The 24,599-nt window shown below is 45.5% G+C and overlaps 1 protein-coding gene across 3 annotated transcripts in view; it reads left to right on the top strand.

Moving 5' to 3' along the window:
• Tead1 (TEA domain transcription factor 1) overlaps positions 1–24,599 on the top strand; it is a 224,254-nt gene that overhangs the window by 35,791 nt on the left and 163,864 nt on the right. The gene's annotated exons all lie outside the window — the stretch shown is intronic.

The following is a 24,599-nucleotide window of genomic DNA, read 5'->3' as shown; positions in this document are numbered from 1 at the left end:
CTTTCATAGTCCACAGTGGCTGCAGAAGCTCCAGGCATCACATCGCCACAGGAGTGCCCAGGAGTAGTTGTTCCCTTTTCTAAGTAGGCATCTTTTCCTACTGTCAGCAGTCTGTTGTCAGACTTCCTTTTGTGCCTCATTTGGACAGTAAGGTCTAGCTGAAATACTTATTCCTAGGTGAGAACAAGGATCCAGTGAATGAAATCACCACACTCATCACCCACTGGAGGATGAACACATTCTGGGATTAGGACTCTGCCTTCAAAGTCAGAGTAGGATTTAGGGTAGGAAAACCACATCTCTACAAGCAGTAATCTGGGGTACTCTTGGGCCATTAAAGACTTCTAGGCAATCAGATTTTCAGTGGGATAACAGCCTCACAGCCTGTGGCTGTCCCTTGTTGCTCCGGGTGATGATAGGGTAGGGATAGAGGTTGTAACCCATTATTTTGGCTTTTGACAGTTTTGGGGGATAGAACCCAGGATCTTGTAAATGCTTGGCCAGCACAGTACTTCTGAGCTAAGTCCTCAGTCCTCCTTTTTGGCCTTTTTACTACTGAGTGCTCACTATGTACTGGCATAAGCCTGTAAGATGCAAGGGAAGACAGAAGAGACAGGTATAAGCACATCTTCCTTTCTTCGGCTGGTTTGTATTGTATGGTTGTTTCTGGGGCTGCCATAACAAAACACCACAGATGGGGTGGAAAAACAACAGACATTTCTTTTCCTACAGTTTGGGAGACTAGAGTCAAAGGTCAAGATGTCGGCACATTGATATTTCTCCTGAGGCCTTTCTCCTTGGCTTGCAGACAGCCTCTGCTGTGTCCTTACATGGCCGTGTGTGTGTGTGTGTGTGTGTGTGTGTGTGTGTGTGTGTGTGTGTGTGTGTGTGTGTGTGTGTGTGCGCGCGCGCGTGTGCGTGTGCGCGCGCGCACACACTAGGAAGACAGCTGTGACAATAGTAGACATAAATCCTGTCCTGTGGATCTGACCATGGAAGGCACTCTTACTGCTCCCGTTACTGCCTCAGGGCTTGGTCTAGGACCCAACATAAAATGACTTCACCATGTTTCTTATCAGATCAACACTGGGTTTGTCAGTACCTGTGGCCTGCTGTAGCCAGGGAAGGATCCTTTCTGAGAGAATGCAGTGGGGACCAGGGGTTGGGTGTATTAGGAATAGGAGAGGCAGGAGATGGTTGCTGTGTGACTGGTGAGATTGGAGTTGCATGTGGTAGCCTTCATTCTGTAGCAGTTAGGGGAGCTGCAGTGAGGCAGGATCAAGGTCCAGACAGTTGTCATGTTAGGGTTCAAATCACCTCCTTTTAGTGATTGGCTCTGGCTTAACTGCTGCATAGGATACAGGATGCTCAGATACATTTGCGTATCAGATAGCAGCAGCACTCTACTGCATACCTGTGATTACATTTCAGAGGAGCAGTATTTGGAGCAACTTGAGCAAATTTGGGACAAATTGAGCTTGAAGTGATATATTTTTATTTATTAAATCCCCAACTCTAGGATTAATAATAATAATAATAATGATGATAATAATAATAAAGGAGGCAAGGATGATGGAGGAAAAGGAACAGAGTCTGTTTTAACTCAATAAAATAAAAAAAACTTAGCAAACATATTGGACTTGTTTTTTTTAATTGGGGATTTAAAACTTACATTTTATATAATATATTTTGATTATTTCTTATCTCGATAGCTCCTTCCAAATCCTTCATGTTCCTTCTCACCCTTCCCAAACCCAAAAAACTAATAAGAGAAAAAAATTGGACTCAGATTCTGCGTCACTCAGTGTACAGTGCATGTCTCCCTGGAACTCTGACTGCCATGCCTTTTCTGCTAAGAGCCTCCTAGAGGCCATGGCTTGATGTCTTAGGCTGGGCTTCATGTCCTTCTCTGGTTCTTTGTCTGCCCTTTTCAGGCTGCTGGACTAGAAGGATGGGTGCAGAATTCTGGCACAAACTTCCTTCCATCCTGCCTTGTCCTCTCTTTCAGTTGTATTTAAGCCATAGGACAAGTCTTGGTCCCTTAGGCAGGTAAGCTGTCAAATCCCTAAACCTGGGCCCAGAACTGAGAAGTGACTGTATTATTTTCATCCCAGACTCTGCCCGTAGGTCAAGGCCTTTTCTCAGTAGTGCTGTGGCTCTGGCTTGTATGTTAGGAATTAGCAAACTTTAAAAGCCAGACAGTAAATATTTTTGACAACAGAGGCCATATGGTCTGAGCTGGCTCTGAGGAGTCAGCCTGCAAGTACCCACAGACAATGTGTAAACCTGTGGCTGTGACTATGTCCCAACAAGAACTCATTAGGGACATTGAAATGTGAATGCTAAGTAATATACCCTTTGGGTTAATTTTCAACCGTTTAAAAATGGCAAGCTCATTCTCCCGCCATGGGCCACATGAAAACAGATGGTGGACCAGATTTGCCCTGTAAGCTTCAGTTTGCCAACCCTCTTCTGAGTCATCAGCCCAAGCTGGCAGCCCCCTCTTTTAGGCTGAGTGGTTTTTTCCTCCCTCAGGTCACAGCTTCTACACCTCCCAGGTGATAGATTGAACCAGGGTATTAAGGACTGGGTTTAACACTTCAGCTGCCCATGGATGCAGATCCAAGCCCACATCTCATAGTTAGTTGTCCAAAGAAAGTGCCCCGGTGGATCTGTGAATATTAGAGAATGCACCATTCGTGTTCAGCTCTAGTCGGAGAGTCAGTATTGTAATGAATATAGTTTACAATGATCACAGACTACAATATCCCAAGTAATTTTGGGCTAATAAATAAATAAATAACCAGCAGAACTGAACACTGGACATGATGTGCCCCTCCAGAGAGATGTCACCTAGTACACACAGCCTTGTGCATGCTCAGCATTGTGTCATCTAAATGGAAAGATCAGGTTAGCTTTGACTTCCTGTCACCAGATGGGGGCTAGCTGCACCTTTCATCCCAGGGTGGGAGGCAAGACCTTTCATTCCTGAGAACTGTGACTGATGGCGACCTTGTGCTTTATGGATAGAAGATGTGCCGGGTGCAGGGGACAATGGAATTACACCTTCACAGAAATCACCCCTGGACCGAGAATCAGGTTTGCACATGTGCTTGTAGCATTCACTCTTGCTGAATGCTGAGATGGGCTTCTTATTAGGTTATGTCAGAGTAGTGCTCACCACAATAATACCCAATGCTCCTGTGGTAACTCAATAATGTGGGGGAGGGTGGGGTGCTGACTTGCTTAATTCTAAAGTGCTGGGAACAGTGGGCAGTTAGGGTTCTGGATCCACCCCTTCCTGGAACTTTGATTGCTGGGTTTGAATCTGCTAATGCTGGGACCTTCAGGTAGGGAGTAGATCGTGGTGGTCATTGGTACAGCATCCTGCCCCTACTGCTTCTGGTCCACCAACCCTCTGCTTTGGCTTTGTACCAGATCTTTCCTGACCCGTGAGTTGTCTGCCAACTCACTCATTCATTCCTATGTAGCTTCTTGTTGCCTGCCCTTTGCACAGCAGTTTTGAGCACCTGTTGCATTGCTAGCGCTGTACTAACCACAGGGCTTGTGGAACCAACTAATATCTTTTGAGGCCGGGAATGACTTCACCGGAGAAGATGATGCTGGGAAAGCGATCACTCTCTTTGGTTAAGTATTGAGTGGAGAAGCACCAGCCTTCTAAGTAAGCCTCTGCATTTTTGTGTATGTGGAGGTTGGGGGGAGGTGGTGAGCATAGGGGTTTGGGTGTTGGGACTTGGAAGCTGTAGGTGTGATTCTTAGACCTGTGCCTCTCACTGTGTACGTGAGAGGCTGTTATAGGCAGGCAGTAGTGCCTCACTGGGATGCTATCATTTGCTGACTCTGGGCTGGGGCTAGTCCTTTGGTCTTTAGCCTGCTCTTAACAGCAATCTGGATGTAAGTGCTCAGATAACTGACCTTGAGACACTGCAAGAACCCCTTCCTTTTTACTGTGGAAGAAGCTATTATCCAAAAAGGAGAGAAACTTTTAGAGTTTGAAGCTGCAGTGGACAGTGTGAACCAGGCTTTAGAGCCAGGGCTTTGGGACTGTCCATGTATTGGCAACATCTCAGCCTCCTGCAGGCAGACTTAGACAGACCTAACCCTTTCCTTTCCTTTCCTCTTCAAGCAAAGCTAGGACCAAGACTTTAGGAATAGGTTATGGTGTATGCCACCCACCCCTCCCCCATAGGCATTTGTTCTCCTTTGACTATGAGCTAAACAGTTGTCTCTACACCCTGTGGTTTTTCTTTATTTCACAAAAGCTCCCAAATACAATAGAAATCCTCTAACCACAATAAAGTAAGGGAAACAAAAGGACAGAGGAAAAAAAGTTCCCCCACGGGCTTTAAAAATTAGTAGCCCTTGACCACAGTATGTGGGTAGACTTGTTGTCCAATGGAGGGTCAATCTGCCCTCTGCTTAAGTAAATGTTTTCCCCATAGCTCCATCATCGTCTGCAGGATGACTTTTAATGGTCTTACTCTATCATCCCACAAGCTGAATTTACTTAGCCACTCATCCATTATTGGGCATTTAGACGTTTTCCCCACAGTTTTGTGCTGTTATAAATAACACTTTGAGATACAGCTCCATCTTGTTTGTAGATTGTTTTCCTAGGATTAATTCCCAGAAGCAGGATTTGGGGGGTTAACAGACAGATACTTTTTTTGGTTCTCAATGGACACTGCTAAATTATCTTTCCAGAGGGAGCGTCTGGAACTCTACAGTACTGCAAGTGAGGATGAAGGCCCTAGTTTCAACATCGTGGCCCACTGTAGACACTGCACTTCTTACAAAGGCTTGGCTCATGGGTGCACCAGTGTTCAGTTGCTCTTTCCTGGATGGTGGAAAGGTTGCATATGGCTTTATTTATTATTCCTCTTAAACTTTTATTCCCTTTGCTTTTTATAGGCAGGTCCTAGCTAGCTCAGGTCAAATTTTTCTGTGTAGAATTTTTTAGATTCATGGATTTTACAGATAAAGTACAAACCAGCTAAAGTAACGTATAATAAATACTTTGGACATATTTTATGGTTGGATTAGATGTTTGTGATCTTAACTTCCTTACAGGTCATGAGTTAATAGGGTGACATTTGGAGAGTCGAGGGTCTTTTCCTCTTCTTAGACTTTTCTTTGTTCTTTCCCTTCAGCCCCCACCCCCATTTCCTGTTCCCCTCCTCCCCTTCTATGCACTGTGTTTGTGTCTTTGGAGATAAAAACATAAAAGGATTGGTTTTTAGTCATGCGCCTGCCTTCAATTTATAAAACACAGCTTTCCTAAATTATGTAGTGCGGAATGAGAAGAAAGTCACCGCATTGTAACAAATTGCCTGTGACTAAAGCACGGGATCTTAGAAAGGTGTGTGTGTGAGGGTGTAATCCTAGCTGGTGGTGCAGGGGAAGGAGTCCAACGTGTTTTTCAAGTTGGTCTTGACTCACCCTGTTCTTTCTGGAATGTTTGCCATCCCCAGCTCAGTGTGACGGCGTCTCCTTGATGACAAGCCCTCTCACTGGGCTGTGCATACCAGGGCCCCAGAGCTGGTTTGTTTATTTACCTGAGGTAAATTGTGGAAACACCTCTCCCCCGCCTTGTAGCCGAAGCACCCAGCATCTGATAGGCACTGGGTGACTGTTCTCCAGGCTCACAGTGGGGATTTCAAGCCTAGGCCCGGTCTGACAGTGATGTCCCCCTCCCCTAGCCCCTTCTCACAGTCCCTCCACCCATAGCAATGGTTGCTGTACTTGAATGATGCTGGCCAGGCAGTTGCCTGGTGAGAGAATCTAAAGTTGGCAGTGTAGCTGGGTGTGTGGCGGCTCTGTTGCTGTTTAATTTGTTAATGAAACAAGGAGCACATTTTCCCCTCCTGCACACCTCTTGGCTGTTTGCAATGAGGCACAATTAATTTATTTGTGCTGTCTGTGGAGGCGGATGCCAGCTAATGCAGCGAGAGCTTTTATCTTTACGTTTGTAATGAAGAGGGGCCGGCAGCTGGCAGATTGACAAGGCTTACTGATGACTCACTAGCCGACTGCAGATGCTTTCTTCTGAAATAATAAAATGTACGCACACGCACGCCTGGTTCCTGTGTAAAACGGGCAGAGCTGGTTTGGGAAAGTTCATGCAGGAGAAAGAGGAAGAAAAAGGCGGGAAGCTCCCCCTGGGCAGCTTGGGCCTGACTGCCCTGACTAGGGCAGGGCTCCTCTTGTCCTTTCCGGAAGGGGAACTCCCAGCCTCTCCTCTCTACCGGCTCCCTGGGTTGGCTCCTTTGTGCTCAAGTAGGCTGCCATGCTCATAGCCACCTCTCATGGGGTCTGAGGCTTCCCAGACCTCATGTTGGCTCACAGGGTGAGACCTGCCTGGGAGACACCTCCCCACCCTCCAGTCCCCCTGTCCCATCCCCCACCCTGCTGAATTTGGGATCCATTTGGTCTCAGCCTGGTCTCCAGACCTGGGCTTTGGTTAGTGTGAGTGGTTTTCTGTCATCTAATCCAAAACGTGATTTAGGAGATGTGTGTTTTATAAGTTAAGGCACATGGACTAAAATGACTATTCTCTTGGCTTTCCAGTTAGGGTATTCTGACATTGAAACAGTTTCGTGAGTTGTATTTGTTGTAGTCCTCATTCTAGGGATGAGGAAATAGAGGTGAGTAAAGGTTAAAATAATATCCATGATCACATGGGAAGATACTGGCCTTAAAGCCAGTGTCTAAAACTTGATCTTAAGACCTTTCTAGCACAGTGATTCACTAAGGATGAAATGAAACATTTAAAAATGGCTGGCCATTGAAACTCAAAAATTAAATGAAATGCTGTATATCTTATGTTCCGCAGGCTAGCTGGAAGCCACAAGGTACTTAAAAGGTTTACTATCCACAGGTCAAGCACTTTGTCTGAGGCAGGTAGAACGTCAAGTCTTCGAGTTCAGCCTGGGTCTGACCCCACTCAGTCCCCCATGTCCCACATCTTTCAAAAAATAGCTGAAAGTTTCCACCTGGTCAGAGAAATGCAGTGTAAAGTATAGTTTAGGTAAAGTCTCTTGGATCAGTCACCTGGTAGAGCTGGTTGTTTTGAGGGCCAAGTGTCAGCATCAAGTTGGACCTGTCTTCTGTGACAGCAACACTTACAAGTGCACAAGGTTCCTCACTCTGTGCCAGAAGGGACTATGGAGGTCCTACAGATGGGCCACTCTTAGGAGGATACCATTCATTTATCCAACCCATGCACCACCTAAATAGCCAGCTGAGCTCCTGCAGGACTGGGGGACAAGGCATGGGCTGTGAATGGAACATGCAAGCCTGTCTCCAAGGAGAACACAGCTGAACCGCTCAATCATGGCAGATGACAGGAGTGGTGATGAGTGAAATCAAGGTACCAGGGTATTCCCAGTAGGGTAGAGAGACAGTGAGGAAGAGGCACCTTGAATAAGTGGCACCTATCAGGAGACTTAAGAGTTTTGCAGAAAGTAAAAATTGAAGTTTTTAGATGAAAAAATTTTGTGCCTTACAATTCTCAAATTTAACTGGAGTTGGTTGTAAGTAGGCACAGCAGGAAGTCGCTGAACAAAGCTCCTCTGTGGAGAGAAAAGCAGTTTGTTACCAGCAAAGCTGCTGAGCTGCCTCAATAGTGGAGAGCAGCATCCAGGAGCAAAAGCTTGGTGGGTTTTATGTGGCTATATGATGGGAGGTGGCTCAGGAGCTGGAACAGCCAGGTAGTTAGTGTGGGCACTCCGGTTCAGCCAGCCACTGAGAAATGTCTTAGGGTTCCGTTTCCTAACAAAACCTGTCCCAGTTAGGACTGGACATCACCCTAAAATATTGCCTTTAGCACTGCCATTTTGGGGCTTGTTTTATGGCCCACCATTCCAGCCTTTTGTTGATAAGGGGGAGTAGGTGGTTTGTCCAGCTGAGGGGGATGTTGGAAAAGGGTTCTGGAATATTGCTTCACATCAGGGCCTCAAGCTGGTTAGCAGTGCTAGGAGACCTGAGGAAATGTCTTCAGAAGCATCTCATTTACTGATCCTTGGGTCAGCTCGTTAATTTTTTTGCTCCCTGAATAAAACAAAAAACAAAATTAAGTAGACAGGGCAGTCGTTACTGTGAGGTGGACATTACTATGAGGTAGACATGGATCAGAGGGCCGAGGAGAGACAAGAGCCAAGGTCCCAAAGGGGTCTTGTAGATGTTTAATCCTCTCCTATGCCTGGCTAGGACGTAGACCCCAGTTAGGACACTCAGCCCAGTCCCATCCTCTGGGAAGCAAAGGTGTTTGGAGTTATCATGGAATGTGGAGGTGGGGTGGGGTGGGGTGGGGTGGAGGTGGTCTTTGACAGCCTATGGAAATGCCACAGCTCTGAGAGCAGGCTGCCTAGGGGAGGAAAGTCAGATGGTCCTGTGTGACAACAAGGCAGAAGGTGGCACTAAGGATGGACCTAATTTTGGTAGCACGTCTTAGATTTCCATGCTTGTCACCTTATCTGAGTGGTGGTGAAGCAGAGAGAACTTCCAGCGAGACGGGGAAGAAGGAACCCATATTAGGTGTCCTCAGGAGTAGAAGGCAAGTGAGAATTTAGGCTTTAGTGACCTGTTGACTGACTGAAGGACTTCTCAGAGAATGGGTTCAGAACCCATTTGAACTGCGACAGATGGATCCAAGTTGAGGTTTCCTGAGACTGAGCTGCCATTGTAGTGAGGATGACCAGATGTGAAAGGTCCAGCCTGAGTTGAGGGCTTGTGGGTAAGAGGCTTTCAAATAAGTGAGAGAAGCCAGTATTCATGGAGTGGGCTGGTTCCGGAAGACATAAATGTCTCAAAAGGATGGCCCCTTTTTACCTTCATTGAGGACTAGGGAATGTGAAGGTGCCCTAGAAACTAGCTGGGTAACTTTAGAGGTGAATGCTGGGCTATTGCCCTATTGTATGAATTGAAGAAGTATGAATCTGGGAATGATATCATTCAGGAGTTGGGAACAGACCACTTCTGCAGTGAAATCTACCTGCCAGTCCTCCCCAGGAAAGATACCCTGAAACTGGTGTGGACTGAAGGAAGGAGGGAGTTGTAAGGCTCCCTGTGGAGAAGCTTGGATGCAGGTAGGGGCATGGTGACCTCCACAATGAGTAACTGCTGCCGGCTTGGGAAGATAAGAGGCTTCCAGCACCTGTAGCATTATTAGCCCATTGGTAATAGACTACCCTTCGTGATGGGGAAGCTCCCCTCCTGCCACACAAAAGAAGCGTGGTAGTGTAGCATGTGCTGTGCATATTCAGAATGTGTGTCTATTTTGACGAGCTTGTCTCGTGCTAAAGTGAGGCTCTCTGCCTTCTTCTGAGTAGTGCCTGGTGGTAAAGAACAGATTGTAAACCTGGTCAGGAGAGAGAATTCAGCTAGTCCTCCTGTGGGAGCTGGAGGAGCTGAGAGAAGACCTTCCATCTATAGTTAGGATGTAGCAGAGGGGAAGTAGAGCTTTGGATTCTTGAGGGTGAATGCTTCCAGGCAGGAGTGTGTAAGGGCAGTAGCTCTAGGGAGGAGTGTAGCTGGGTTAAGGGGGCAGGGCAGGAGCCAAGAGAAACCCTGGGAGTTTTCTTAAAGGTGGTGTGGATGAGGTGGAGGTTAGAGGGAAATGGAGCAGAGAGGCTTGGGTGTGTCCCTAGGTCTTTGAGCCTGTGAGGGGAGAGGACAGACTGGATCAAAGGTGAGTTTACCGACCTCCTGGGCTAATAGGGAGGCTGCTGCTAGCACCCTTAGGCAAGATTGTATCCAGTTGTGTGAGAAGATAAGAAACCCTTTGTCTGTTCCAGGACCCCGCAGGTCATTCCCCATTTGTCAGCAGTAGAGATAAAGGGTTAATGAGATCTAGGAGAGCCAGAGCTGGAACTTGTAGGACAGCATTTCAGGTACCAGAGAAGGCAGGTGTTACAGGAATAGTAGGGCCTAGAGTCTCTGTGCGGGTCCCAAACTGCTTGATAGAGGGGGTAAGTGAGGACAGCCAAGTCGGGATCTAGGTTCTGAGGTATCCCCTGAAGCACAGGAAGGAAAGAATCCATCCTTAGTGGTGTAAGGAGAAAGGGACCCAAGACCTGCCTGTGATGGAGAGTGAGCTTCAGAGAGCCAGTTGGAAGGAGAGACCCTGTGTCCCTTGTTTCCTAAAAGTTGAGTGTATGTGGTTGTGGTGACAAGAAAAGCTACTATAGAGTAGGGCATTATCTACACATTGAATCCGACTACTAGGAGATGGGTCAGGAGAAAGAGAGGCTATCCTGAAACCCCCGAGGGAGCATAGTTCAAAACGCTGAAATGCTGCTTTGGGGTCTGGGTCCTCCTTGGTGAAGGCAGAGATGTTATGTGAGTCTGGGTATAAAGGAATAGTTAAAAAAAAAAAAAAAGCATGCTTAAGATCCAGGATGGCACTCAGGAGGCAGAGGCAAGCAGATATCTCTGTGAATTCCATGCCAGCCTGGTCTACAATGAGAATTTCAGGAGTGCTGGGGTTGTTACAAAGAAACTGTTTCCAAATACAAAGGAACCAAACAAACAGCAAAAAAGATCCAGGATGGTAAAGTAGAAGATGAGGGGTGAGTCGGGGAAAGCAGAGTGTATGGATTGGGCACCATTAGGTGACTACGGAGGACTGCCATGTTACGAATTCCAAGGTCCTGGACCAGGCTCTAGGAGCTGTCAGGTTTTACTGGCAGGATAGGGGTGTTGAAGGGTGAGTGAGTTGGGCTTGAGGATACTTCTGTATTCTGAGAAGGCGTATATGATATATTTCAGACTTTGTCTATGTTTTAAGGCAATATATGATATTGAGGGTGACAGTCAGGGTAGGAGGTAGGGTTTGGAGTCATCTTACTAGGGAAATGATGGAAAGTCACCAAAGGAGAGGAAGTATGCCACACTTTGGGTTTGACAAGCAAGCCTGGGAGGAGTGTAGGGTGAGGCCCCAGCTCTTTCTTTCTTTCTTTCTTTCTTTCTTTCTTTCTTTCTTTCTTTCTTTCTTTCTTTCTTTCTTTCTTATTTAAATAAAAATAGTTTATTTAAATTCATTTAATGTGCATTGGTGTGAGGGTGTCAGTTCTCTTGGAACTGGAGTTAGAGACAGTTGTAAGCTACCATGTGGTTGCTGGGAATTGAACTCAGGTCCTCTAGAAGAACAGCCAGTGATCTTAACCACTGAACTGAAGTTTTAGTCAGTATGAAAAGGGGCTCTTCAGGGATAAGGAGGAGGAGAGGGAGGAGGAGGAGGAGAAAGAAGAAGAAGAGGAGGAGGAGGAGGCCCTGAGAAAGTTGAGGGGAAGTGTATGTAGTTTTTTGTCCTGGAGGTCACTATATAGACTAGGCTGTCCTCTAACTCACAGATATCCTCCTGCCTCTGCCTCCGGAGTGCTGGTATTAAAGGTATGTGTCACTACTGCCCAGTGGAGGATTATTCTTACTTATGAGTGCCTGGCTTTAGCTTGACTTGTTTCTAGCCAGCTTTTTTAACTTACATTATCCCATTTCTCTTTAACTACATTTTGCCTCTGGGCTTTTTGCCTTTTTTATTCTATATATTTTAAATATGTATCTCTTTCCTTCTTAATCTGTGGCTGACTGGGTGGCTGGCCTCTGGCATCCTCCTCTCCTTCACCTTTCCTTAATCCTCTGTCTTCTTTGGAGCCTAGATCTCTCTTCCTTTTTATTCTCTCTGCCTAGCAGCCCTGTCTATTCCTCTCCTGTGTAGCTATTGGCCGTTCAACTCTTTACTAGACCAATCAGGTGTTTTAGTCAGGCAAAACAACACAGCTTCACAGACTTAGACAAATGGAACATAAAAGAATGCAACATGAGGAAGGGATGAGTGATCAGGTGGCCTCAGAGGGAGCAGACAAGTAGGCCAGGAACCTAGGCTGGTGGGCGGTCATCAAGACCCATGGCAGGGACCTCAGAAGGATAAGTTGTACTGGAGTGAGAAGCAAGTGTAGACCAGATGGCTTGTAAATCAATCAAAAATGACAGACTGACCTCCCATCTGGACAGGTGCCACAGATTATTTTGATAGTGGGGGGGGGGCAGAGTCCCCAGGGCAGCAGCAAATCTTCAGGCACCAGGTCCAGAAGACCTAAAAGATTCTCCTGTGGAGGAGGAACTTGGAGGGCTGAGCTAACTTGACTAAGCAAAGAAGGGCAGTCTATTCTCCAGTGTCTTTCCACAGTTGGTGGTGGATGAAGTGAGGGGCAGTTCTTTCCTAGCGGCCAATGCTGTTTCATTTAAAGCTGTGCCTGGGTGGAGTTCTTTGGTGCCCAGCCTGCTGCTAGATTTTTGCCTATCCCAGGAAGCCTTTTTGGCCCTTTCTTGCCCCTCCCTCTTTCACTAAACCCCTTGAACGCTGTATTCAGCATGTCTCTCTGAGGGCTGTCATCCAGCCTCTTTAGTTTTCTTGTGATGTTGGGGGATGACGGAAAGAGAGTGGGTATTGAGGACAAGCATTCCCTCCTCAGTTTGGGTCAAGTTTAATAAAGCGAAGAAGATCCTTTGAGCTGCATGAGGTTGTCATCTGGTCTCTGTGGAACCTCTCTTGTCCAAATTGACCACTACATGGAGATCTTCGAATATCTATAGGGAGACAGGCAATCTTGTCCCAGCTACCCTGCAGGGAGACTGATTTTTTCATATTGGTTTGGTAGTTCCAGTGGGATCAGTATGAGGGACAACAATCACCCCTATGGGAAAAAGTCACCATCAATACTGAGGACATCATCTGCATGAGCTTGAGCAGAGATCCAGACCCATTCTGTCTCTTCTGGGGTGAGGGTGTAGGAAAGAAGGACACAGATCATGCCAGGTGAGGTCCGTAAATTCCTTGAATATACCTGGTAGTGTTGAACAACAACTCAATCCAGAGTGTGGCCCCAGATGTATTCATGTTCGTGGAGAGAATGACTAGATCACAAGGGATGGGAATCCCAGATAGGTGCTTAGGAGGGGCCCTGGAGATTATGGCAAGAAAAGTTGAGCAGGCAGTTAGTTCTGAGAGAAGGGCACTTACCTGCGTAAGGTGAGTCAGGAGAGGAGGTGTGCAGGTGACGAGGTGGACTCAGGGTCAGGAGTTGAATGTGATGGGTGGCAGAGGCCAGCAGAGGCAAATAAATGGTGCCACAGGGGAGTTGGGTCAGCACTTTTGTCCTGTTAAGGGAGGGACCAGGTAGGTAGGTCTCCAAGGAGGACCCAGGCTTTCCTACCTGGGTGCAAGTAGGTGCAGCAAGAAATCACTGAATAAAGCTGGTCCCTGGAGAAAAGCAATTTACTGCACAGCGTTGGTAGTGGAGGACAGTGTCCAGTTGCAAAAGTTTGTTGGATTTTAAAGGGGTATACAACAGGGGGAGGTGCTCAGATGTTGGAACAGCCATGAGGTTAGTGTGTACATACTTTGAATAAATGAGGTACTGATGGTTATGGTTGGGAACGGAACGTTCAACCAGCCATTAAGGCCTTCTGAGAAACATTTTAGCCAAACCTGGCCCAGGTAAAATATTGCCTTTAGTACTGCCATCTGGAGGTCCAATTTGTGATGTAACATCAGTATCTCTGAAAAGGCTTTATGTGCATAGGAGCAGCTGACGTAAGGCTGTGAGAACCAAGCATGTGTGAGATGCCCTTTAAGCCTGCACCATGCAGTGTGGGAGCCACCAGCGCTGGGCACTCCTGGGTGCTGGGTAGTTGGCCAGTCTGTCCTGAGATGCATCATGTGTTAAGAGTGATCATAGCCTTTGAAGATTTTGTACAGAGGGGTGAATGCAAAAACAGCTTATTAAAAATGTTGCTTATGTTACCTGCAAGACAAGGTTGATACGTTTTCAACACGGGCTAAATAGAAGTTAATAAAAATAAAGGCATTGGTGGTACACGCCTTTAATCCCAGCACTCGGGAGGCAGAAGTAGGCGGATCTCTGTGAGTTTGAGGCCAGCCTGGTCTACAGAGCAAGTTCCAGGACAGTCTCCAAAATAATACAGAGAAATCCTGTCTCGAAAAACCAAAAAAAATAAATAAATAAATAAATTTCCTCAGTTTTCTGTATGCCTTAAGTGAGGTTTTTGTGGGTGGTGAAGTTGGGTCAGGAATAACTTTTGAAAGGAGGTGGAGTTGATGGTTCTGGAGCTGGGTTTTAGGGTATACAGTTCAGAATCAGGACTGAGGTGTAACTCAGACATTTTGTACCTCAGCCTTCCCGGCCTCTCTAACATGGACTTGTTAGTCAGCCCCCACTTTGCAGCTCAATTGAAGTAAAGCTAAAATGTCTATGAGGAACATTTTAAAAATATCTAAGCTGGGCATGGTGGCACTCATGAAACTGAGGCAGGAGTATTGCTGTGGTTTGTTCTTCAAGACAGGGTTTCCCTGTATAACTCTGGCTGTACTAGAACTGACCTCGAACTCACAGAGATTGCCTGCCTCTGCCTCCCTAGTGCTAGGATTAAAGGTGTGAGGTGGATTGCTGTGTTTTGAGACCAGTCTAAACTAGTGTCCCTGTCTCCGAATTGTAATTAAGAGCTCATCTCACTGAGACTGGTTCTCTCCATAATGAGACAGCGTAAGATAAACACATCATATACGCCGTATTGATATTTTCAAAGTTAGACAAGAAGCGCTTGGTCAGTGTGTAGGAAATGTCTTCCGCGCACTACAATTGCAGACTGGGGGTGAGTCTGTGAGGTGCTGCAGATAAGAAAATTCATCTCGAGTTGCACTTGGCTACTAGGCTTTCATAGTTCTTGTCCCTTTTTTAGTCTCAGTATCCATTTTTTCCCCCTTAAGTTCTCAGTTTTGACTTAAACTTGTTAAATGCTTGATAAATGTATTTGCATTTGACTGCTGTTTCCTGGAGACCCAGGATGGGTGAGGGATCTGCTGGGCTAAAGGAATGTGGTGATGAGTTGACCATATCCCCTGCACCCAAGGCCAGGTCAAAGAAGAGGTGACTAGGAGTATTGTGGGAGACATCTCTCATGTTAAGTCCTGTGACTGACAAGGTAACCTGATTGAAAACCTGGAAGGAAGAGGCTGTAGTCTTGATCCATTTGTAGTTCCTTGTAATCCTGTTTCCTGCATTTCTCCCTATGAACACTGAAGCGACTGATCTTGCTTCCAGGATCACAGCAAGATTTCGTATTAATGTTCCTCCTTCCTTGTCTCTTGCTTCCCACCACCAGTCTACCTGCTGTAGAGATGGGACAAACAGCCCTTTCAGAGGAAGGGTGACACAGGCTAGCTGGAAGGCTATCAGAGGACCAGAGGACACAGCCTGACAGCCAAGCAGGGGCATTAGGTAGCTGTGATCTGGTGCAGTCAGCAGGCAGGCAGACAGTCATTTGAGTGACTAGCATCTGATACTCATCCCTCCAGGCTAGTCTTATAATGGCAGTGGATAAATAAGCTTGCCTCTTGTGTGTTCCCAGAATATCTCTATCTGCAAAACATCTCGGAGGAGATGTTTGACTTGCAAGCTTGTGGTTGATAAAATAAATATATTTTTAAAAATGTAAACCTCTTCAGGAGAGGTTTGAGTTTCTCCTGTCCCCAGGGGAAAAGGAGGCCCTTAGTTACCTCTTTTCTTCCCCGGTGTAGAATTCTTGCCATGCTTTGTTGGAAGAAGCATCTTTGGAATGTGCCACCTGCAGAAATAGAAGGAGCTCTGCCCAAACTGTGGGGCCTGGCTATTGTTTGGGCGTGTCCCAGCCTGAAACCTGCAAGGCATTTGAGGGCCTGGAATCCACAGACTCTGACATTCTGTGAAGGCAGACAGCCTGATTCTAACACTAAGGGAGTCTTCCATTTAGTGGCATCCGGTTAGAACAGAGCATGGTGCTTAGAAAGGTAACCTGGTAAGATGGAAGAGCTGAGTTGGTGAAGAACCGACAGAATGAATGAGGCAAACTCTCAGGTTGTGGTGGAGTGGAGTTCCCAAGCCCCACCTTGTTTTAGTGTGTGTGAATCCAAGGGGCATTTATTCAAATGCAGATTTGGACTATAGGTGTAGAACAGGATCTGGGAATCTGAATTTCTCAGAAGCTCCCATCTCAACAATGTCTGTCCAATGGCTACACTTTAAATGGCCTGATTCTTTTAGGGTTTGGCCAAGTTACTGTGTCTTGAGAAAGTGTCTGGTGTGCGCTCAGGATTGTAGAGGAAGGTGGAAGCCTTACATGGTGGAAAGTCACCATTCATCCTTGTAAACTGGAGAGAAATTATCCATTATACTACTGTCTGGGAGAGTCGGTGGTCAGAGGAAGACTGGAGGGGCGGATGGGCTTTATATATGTGGTCCTTGAGCATAGTGTAGCATCTTGTGATGAGATAGATGTATCTGGGGCTGCTAAGCTGTTGACTGATGTTGATCATCTGACTACACTGTCAGTGCGTTCAAGTAGAAAACACCTGCGTCTCTAGGCCCTGGCTCCTTTTGTCCTAGAGATGCCCAGAGCCGGGAGTATGCCTGAGTGAATAACGGGTTTTGGTTGATGTGGCCTGTCAAATCCTTTGCTGTGGATTGACAGTTCTGCACATTGAAGGCTCTGTGATGTCTTATAGGAAGACAGTCTATTAACTTTGTGATGTCCGAGGAAATTGAGTCCAGCATATTTGACCACAGTGTGGGGGGGCCCTGCCCCATTTTATTAGTGTAGGTTCATACCAGCCAGTCAAATGGTATCCGCTTGTCATTGGCAAAACACCAAGTAGGGGCTGGGAAGTGGTTTAGTTGATGAAGTGTGAGTAGCTGGAGTTTGGATCCCCAGTGTTGGAGTCAACCCAGGGCTTTGTGCATGTGAAGCCAGCACTCTTCAGCCAATTCAAAGCACACCTCAGATCTGATGATTGATGTCTCTTCAGTCAGAAGTTGAAATGAAACCAGAGTCCAGAACCTTCTCACTTACCCCTGAGTTGCTGTCTTGGTGTGAAGGCACCATGGCAGTTTGCTCTGGGATCACTTATGGGCCCTGATGTGTGACCCTTCAGTATCACTTTTATTAGGTTCCTCACTTGTAAAAAGAGTAGTACTACTCTTGCTTACTTTCTGTGGCTGTGCAACTAAGTCACTGACCTTCAAGTGCTTTCCAACTATGGAGGATTAGGGATGGGCTAAGTATTGTAGTTTTCTTCACCTGGCCGACTTTCTTTTTTAGGCAGTACCTGGATCTAGGACTCCTTCCTTGTCCTCAAATGTTGTCACGACCTTAGCTGAAGGGGTTCCATAGGGATCCAACTCTTGCCTGTAGGAGTTTTAGCTTGGAAGCCTTGCCTAGTGTTCTTCAGGAAAATACAGTGGCCTCATCTTCAGGTAGATCCTTGCTCTGTGTGCAGGGCAAGCATGCAAGTGTCTGAGGTAGATGCAGTTGACCTTTCCTGGCTCTCTGTGGTGCCTGGCCCACTTCCCTCAGCCATGACCAGGCGTTTTCCTTTAGCTAAGGATACATGCCTACTGCTGACTTGATTTACCCAACAGTGCCTATATGGGAGTGTATGCCCATACACAGATACCTGGGAATCTGTTATAGAAACATCCCAGAACCCAGATAATGATTTCTTTCTTTCTTTCTTTCTTTCTTTCTTTTTTTTTTTTTTTTTTTTTTGGTTTTTCGAGACAGGGTTTCTCTGTGGCTTTGGAGGCTGTCCTGGAACTAGCTTTTGTAGACCAGGCTGGCCTCGAACTCACAGAGATCTGCCTGCCTCTGCCTCCCAAGTGCTGGAATTAAAGGCCAGATAATGATTTCTTAAAAGAAGTTACATTTAGAATTAGGTTAGTCAGCTTAGATCTTTTGTGCTGATCAAGTATTAACATTCTGCAGTTATTCCTAAGAAAAGTCCTGTAGTAAAGAAGTTAAAATCAGAATGCAGGGAAAAGAACCCAGAGTAAGTGTTCAGACTAGAGCCAGGCCAGAGAAGCAGGAGCTGGAATGTTCAGTGTCTGACGACTGCTTTTTCTTTACAGTTTAAGAATGTGAAGGCTTCCATCTTATAATACACACTATCTTTCCCATGTCCCAAGATGTGTTAGCTGGGAATTCCCTGCCCCCTCTCTCTTTCCCTAGGCCCCTTCCCCAAGACTTTCTGAGTTCACCCTAGGAAAGGAGTGTGGCAGATGGAAAGGAAAACAAGGTGACAAAACAGCCCCTCTTCCCCTCTCTTCCCCTACTGTGGTGTTTCTGGGTCGTTCGTGGTCCCAGTTCTGGGCAGAAGGTAGCACAGAGAAGTTGTGGAACATTCCCAGGAGCAGGGACTGGAGTAGATGCCTTTGCCTTGGCCAGCATTCTGTGATCACTCACATCATAGGCCCACCCCCCAAGATCACACAGGACACCGAGCTTTCAGGGGGCAAATGCAGTGCCCTGGAGCCCAGCTGCAAAGTGTGGCTAGTTCAGACCTAGATTGTGGGTCTGGGTATGTTCCACACTCTTCATCTGTGTTGCTCTTCCTCCCCTCCATTGCCCCTCTTTCCTTCTCTTGTCTTCCCATCCTTCTTGTGTTTTTCTTTTTTCTTTGTCCTGCATTCTGGGGTTACAAATGTGACCCAGGCAGATAGATGCCCGTGACATATCCTGTTATGCATGCACCCCCACCCCTGCCTGGCCTCTTGATCCTTTCTACACACTTGTCCTCTGCCCCATTGTCATTGTTACTAAGGTGTCTTTATTCTCCCTGTTGCTGTCTCTCTCGGGCACTTCACCATGAGGTCTGTTATTATCCACAGCACAGAGTTTGACCTGAATCTGACCACATGCCTGCTTAAGGCCAATTGTGATTTCGTCTTATACAAGGATAACCTATGTGTGAAATTTAATCGTATAAACCTTATTTAAAAAAGCTTGCCCTCCCCCCACAAAAAATCAGACCAAATTTAGCCAGACCCAAAGTCTGTCCATCTCCATTGGGATAGAGATTCTAAAGTATCAGATCTTCACTTTGGACTTTACAGTTTACTATCAATATGTTTATGTACTTATCCATGACCAAACCTAAAACTCCATGCAGAATTAGAACTAGAACAATCAGTTAGCTTTATCTTTTCTTTTGTAAATTGTTTCTGTTACCTGCTTTCAGTCCTTCCTCATTTCTCTTTTCTTCATGTTACACTGTATTCACATATAATTTGTTTCCATTTGTACATATATTATTGGCTAGATTTTGCGTATGAGAACATACTATTTTTTGAGATTGTGTCATCCCATTTAAAATTATACATTCTAAATCCACCCTTTTCCCTGCAGATTTTAAAATTTCATTTTTCTTTATAGCTGAATACTATTTACCTTTATGTATACAAGATTTCTCATTATTCATTCATCTGTTGATGGATAGCTAGGCTGATTCTAGTTCTGTGCTGTAGTGAATAAAGTAGTGATAAATGTGGGGTGTGAATATCTCCACTGTAAGGTATGGAGTTCTCTGGGTGTGTACCAAGGAGAAAAACAGCAGGGTTATGTGCTAGTTCTGTTTTTAGCTTTTTTGAGAAACTTCCAAACTGATTTCCATAGTGTATTAATTTGTACCCCCACTAACTGTGAATAAGGGTTCCACTCTTTCCGCATTCTCTCCAACATTTGCTGTCAGATTTCTGTTTTACAGACATGCTGGCAGGTGTTTGTGCTCCTCAGAGCATCCTAGGCTTGAGTCTGGAGGGAAGGACTCAGGTTTATATGGGCCCTTTTAGTGTCTATCTTAACTATTTGGTTAGTTGTTGGAGGAAAACAAGGGACATATTTTGCTCAGTGGCAGATCCAAACATTTTGTGTCTCTTACTTGAAATATAAATTAAAAATAAGCTTGGAGGTGTGGGTCCTGGAATAGCTTGGGTGTACATATAGAAAGCTGTGTGGCAGGAACCATGGAAGGCGAATTACTAAATGCATGCCAGCCTTAAGGAATGAGAAGGACTTGAATCTGGGAAGAAAAGTAATTACCACCCAGTACCTTCAGTGCTGACCTCTAAGTAGTCATAGTGCTTTAGCAGCTGTGATGAATATTTTCTCATTTTAGTTCAAAGAATAGGTATCTGACAATGGATCAAGCTTCAACTGAAACTTCTGTTCTTGCAAAGAGGACAATACTTTAGATTCCTAGAGAATTGGAAAGGTGACGTGTGTCAAGCCCCTTTCCTGTCCCAGGCACTCTAGTCTTAGTCCTGGACTATTAGATGATGACAGGGGACTGACTTCTGTGGATGTAGACTTTCTGGAAATCATCTTGCTCACAAACAACTCCCTCTTCTCTAGCAGGAGGGTGAAGGAGGTTCCTGTGCATGCCTCCTGTGCAGCAGGATCCTTTTCTTCAGGTTTCAGATGAGAAGCTCTTGTATCCTGACTCTTTACTGGCCTTGATGAACACCGTGTTAGAGGCCTTGTGTGTGAGCTGTGAAGATCACCCTTACCCCATCCCTGACCATGGCCTTCAACACTTCCTGTGTGGATTCGGTATTGCTTAAAAGCGACAGGTTCACAACCGAGTCCCAAGGTAGAACAGGAAAGCAGGATGCTGCCTTCACCAAGCTTAGTATTGGGAAGGTGGTTGAACTGGCTACTTTTATGTCAGTGTGACACAAGCTAGAGTCATTTGAAAGGAGGGAATCTCCAGTTGAGAAAATGCATACATAAGATCCGCTGTAAGGTATTTTCTTATATTTTTGGTTATGAGCCTAGCCTTTAATGGCTGAGCTATCTCACTAGCCCAGGGCATTTTCTTAATTAGTGATTGATGGGGGAAGGACAGGTCTGTTGTGGCTGGTGGTCCTGGTTTCTCTAAGGAAGCAGTCTGTGTAAGCTGTGATGAATGAGCCAGTAATCAGCACTCCTCCATGGCCTCTGCATCAGCTCCTGTCCCTGGGTTCCAGCCCTGCTTGAGTTCCTGTCCTGACTTCCTTCAGTGAATGGACTATGATATGGCAAACACACCCTTTCCCTTCCAGCTTGATTTTGGTGATGGTGTTGATCATCGTGATAAAAACTCTAACTAGGATAGTGGTTTTTACAGGCAGGTTTTTAGGTGCAGTAGTCAAGGCTGTGATGGGATGGCAGCAGGATTGTCCAGATGAATATGGGTGCCCAGGAAGGCTTTAAGAGAAATCCAGGTATGTTGATGGATGGGTAGACTTATCATGGCAAGATGTCTGAGTTCACTCTTTGAACCCATGACAGACATTTGATATGTTCTACTTTCTTTAAGGGTAACTGTGGAATAATGCACAAACCCAGAATTCCATCCTACTTATTTTTAAGTGCGTAGTTGAGTGACATTCAGTACCTGGCATACTTTTGCTGCTGTCACCACTATCTTATCTTCATAACTCTTCTGCAAAAGTGAAATTCTGGGGATTGGAGAGATGGTTCACAGCCATCGCTAACCCAGTTCCAGGGAATCTGACACTATTTTTTGTCTTCATGGGCACTGAGTATTTGTGGTACACATATGTACTCACAGGCAAATACCTATACTATATCCCTGTTAAGACAGCCTGTAGCTGTTTATTGGTTATCTCTAATGATATGAGGGTTAGTATCTCATAATACAGGTTCAGGGTGACAGGACTTGGGTTTTACTTTCAAGTTCATCTCTATCAGTGGTATGACTTCAGGTGAGTAACTTAATGTTTTTAAAGTTTATCTGTTGTTCCAAATACTGGAAAGTAAGATTACATCTTTACCTCATAGTTACAGACAGTTGGGATAAACACATTAATAAAACTATGATCCAAAGATGTGAAAAATTGAACTTACAGAAGTAGAAGGCAGGGTGATGTTTGTTCAAAAGCTGTGCATCAGGCATAGGAAAACTGGAGAATGAGATAGTGATTAGAAGGTCAGAATTTCAGTTAGGGATGAAGAAAGCACTCTGGTCATCTATTTGACAATGACAGTAGCAAAGAATAATATATGTTTAGAGGACAGAGAGGTGACTCTACAGGTGTAGATGCTTGCCACCAAACCTGACAACTTGAGTTCCTTCTCCTGGAACCTATATGGAGAAGGAAAGAAGAGAGCAGAGTCCCTGTAAGCTGTCTCCCAATCTCCACAGTTGTGCCCTGGTGTACATGTCCACACATAATAGATGTAAAAATTTATTTTTAAAAGATAATGTATATTTAAATGATAAAACTGGAGCTTTAAAAAGATGATACATATTTGAGATAATAAATGCATTAATCAACCTGATTAATGTAATAGTGTATACAGGTACCCAAAGGTCTATATTGATCCCATTATTACTAAGAAATTAACTTTCAAGAAGTCAAGTCCTCATCCTTATGCCTCATGTATGGAACTGTGGAAACATAACTGGATGTCATGTGCTGGTTAGTTTTTGGTCAACTTGACACAAGCCATGTTCCCCCGAAAAGAGGAAACCTTGATTGAGAAAGTGTCTCCTCCATTAGATTGGTCTGTAGGCGATGTTTGTAGGGGAATTTTCTTGGTTAATGATTGAAGTGGGATGGTCCAACCTGCGGTGGGGTGTATGTGTGGGATGCCATTTCTGGACCGGCGGTCCTGGATTGTATGTGAAAGAAGGCTGAGGAAGCCCTGGGGATCAAGATACTAAGCAGTGCTCCCCAATAGTCTCTGCTTAGTTCCTACCTCCAGGTTCCTGCCTTGGCTTTACTTGGTGCTGTGACTTGGGGTACGTAAGCCAAATAAACCATTTTCTTCCCAAGTTGCTTTTGGTTATGGTTTTTGTTGAAGCAATAGGAACCAAGCTAAGGTGCTTAGCATCTTGCTAGCCTGATATAGAAACTGTAACTTTGCTTCTTATTTCTACAGTGGTTCTGAATATGGAGCTTATTCGTCCGCAGTGTAGTTGGGGTGGGTACCCTGTTTGAGTTTATTCCAGCTGAGGCGGTGACCTGCCTGCTGGGCTGGACAGGGCTGAAATGCATCCAGGGTTGCACCTTCTCCATTTTCAAAGTCTGATTCTGCAGGCCCCTTGTTCCTCTTCCCTTTCTTGGCTGGTTTTCCTGCCTTGGCATCCCCACTAGAGGACACATGAAAACACTGCAAGGAAATGAAACTCAGTCCACATGCTATTATTTGTTCCCTTCCACAGAAAAGCTTTGCCAACAGCAAAGGTAGAGTTGGGTTTCCAGATGCACAGCCCAACCCGTGGCTGTGCTCGGTGAGCTTTGCCTCTTCAGTGCTACTGTGGGAAAGCCCAGATGGGAATGGTTCCGGCAGGAGGCTGAACTCTACCTGCCTCTTCCACTCAGCTCCAAGTCTCAGCATTTCCTTCCCTTTTTAGTTTGCTCAGACTCTGGTTGGAGATGTGAGCATTCCCCAGCCTTCTGATTCAAGCAGACTCTTGAGTGCTCCATGCCATTGAGATTTACTACTGTTATGGCTAACAGGACTGTTGTGCACTGAGTAGAAACAGTTGCCTGTTGGACTTGTTGCTAAGTGTAGTCCTGGTGATTGTTAGCTTGTTTCTAAAAAGAAAATTAACAGTGACACTATTTAAGATTTTAAACACTTGGGAGACTGAGACAAGGGAATCACTGTGAATTTGAGGCCAAAGCTACATGGTGAGGTCAAGGCTAACCTGGGCTAGAGACTGAGGAGACCTTGACCCCTACACCTTTTGAAATTGAATTGTACGTTAATTTTTAAAAAACAATTCTTAAGTAAAATGTGCCTGATATCAGGGATATTTAAAATATTACCCATCAGTCTCGAAGGGTATTCAAGTAACAGAACCCATGGCGACCCTAGTGTGCTGCGCTTTTATTTACCCTTTACTGGTTAAAAGGAGGGTGTGGGAGCTGGGCACTGGGGGAAAAGGTGGCCGGCAGGATCCTTGGGAGAAGGCACAGGCTCTTTACCAATTCTGGAAGTGTTTCTGTGTTTTAGACAACCAGCATTGCTGTGCCAATGAAGTATGCTGACGGGTGAGTGGGGGAACCTGGTACTGTCTGGAGCAGGATTCAGGAGGGCTGGAGGTCTCTTAGCTCACTGCCGAGGGACAGTGTGCTGGGCATGATCTTCAAGCAGGTGATTGGAAAGTATCACCATAGAATTAAGGGCTGTCTGGATCAATTAAAACATTCTTATTTATGCAGAAAGCATTTAGTGTCAGTACTGTGAGAGATTCCTGGTTCCGTGTGTCTGTCTGTCTGCAGTCTGTATCAGTAGTCTTCCAACTGTTCCTGCCTCTTGCCTCTAGGGACAGTCCTTAGGAAATGCTTTCAAGGATGTTTGGCACCATAAGAAAATTTTGGACAAAAAGCTAAACGTGACGTAAAATAAAACATTGAAAAGACCATGTCTTGAGCATCACACACCTTTTGAAACTGGTGGTGGCGGGGTTTCAGGCTCAGAAAATGCTGGACATGAGATGTTAGGTAGACAACCCCCAATCCCCCCCTCCAAGCAGCAAGGGAGAATTACAACAAGTTAGAAGAACCCCCGAATATATGGTTCACACTAAGTATCTTGTTATGAGATGGATAATAAATAATTCCTGGTACATTTCTTCATGTCCATATGTTGGTTGTTTATGGAGAGCTATTCCCCAAACACTAGATTTGAAAAAAAAAATCCAGTTAAATGTCTCAAGCACAAAGTGTCCAGTT

This window comes from Mesocricetus auratus, unplaced genomic scaffold (genome assembly GCF_017639785.1).
Source record: "Mesocricetus auratus isolate SY011 unplaced genomic scaffold, BCM_Maur_2.0 Super-Scaffold_4256, whole genome shotgun sequence".
Classification (NCBI taxonomy): domain Eukaryota; kingdom Metazoa; phylum Chordata; class Mammalia; order Rodentia; family Cricetidae; genus Mesocricetus; species Mesocricetus auratus.
Note: the sequence above shows the minus strand (reverse complement) of the source record. Positions and strands in the feature narration are given on the sequence as shown.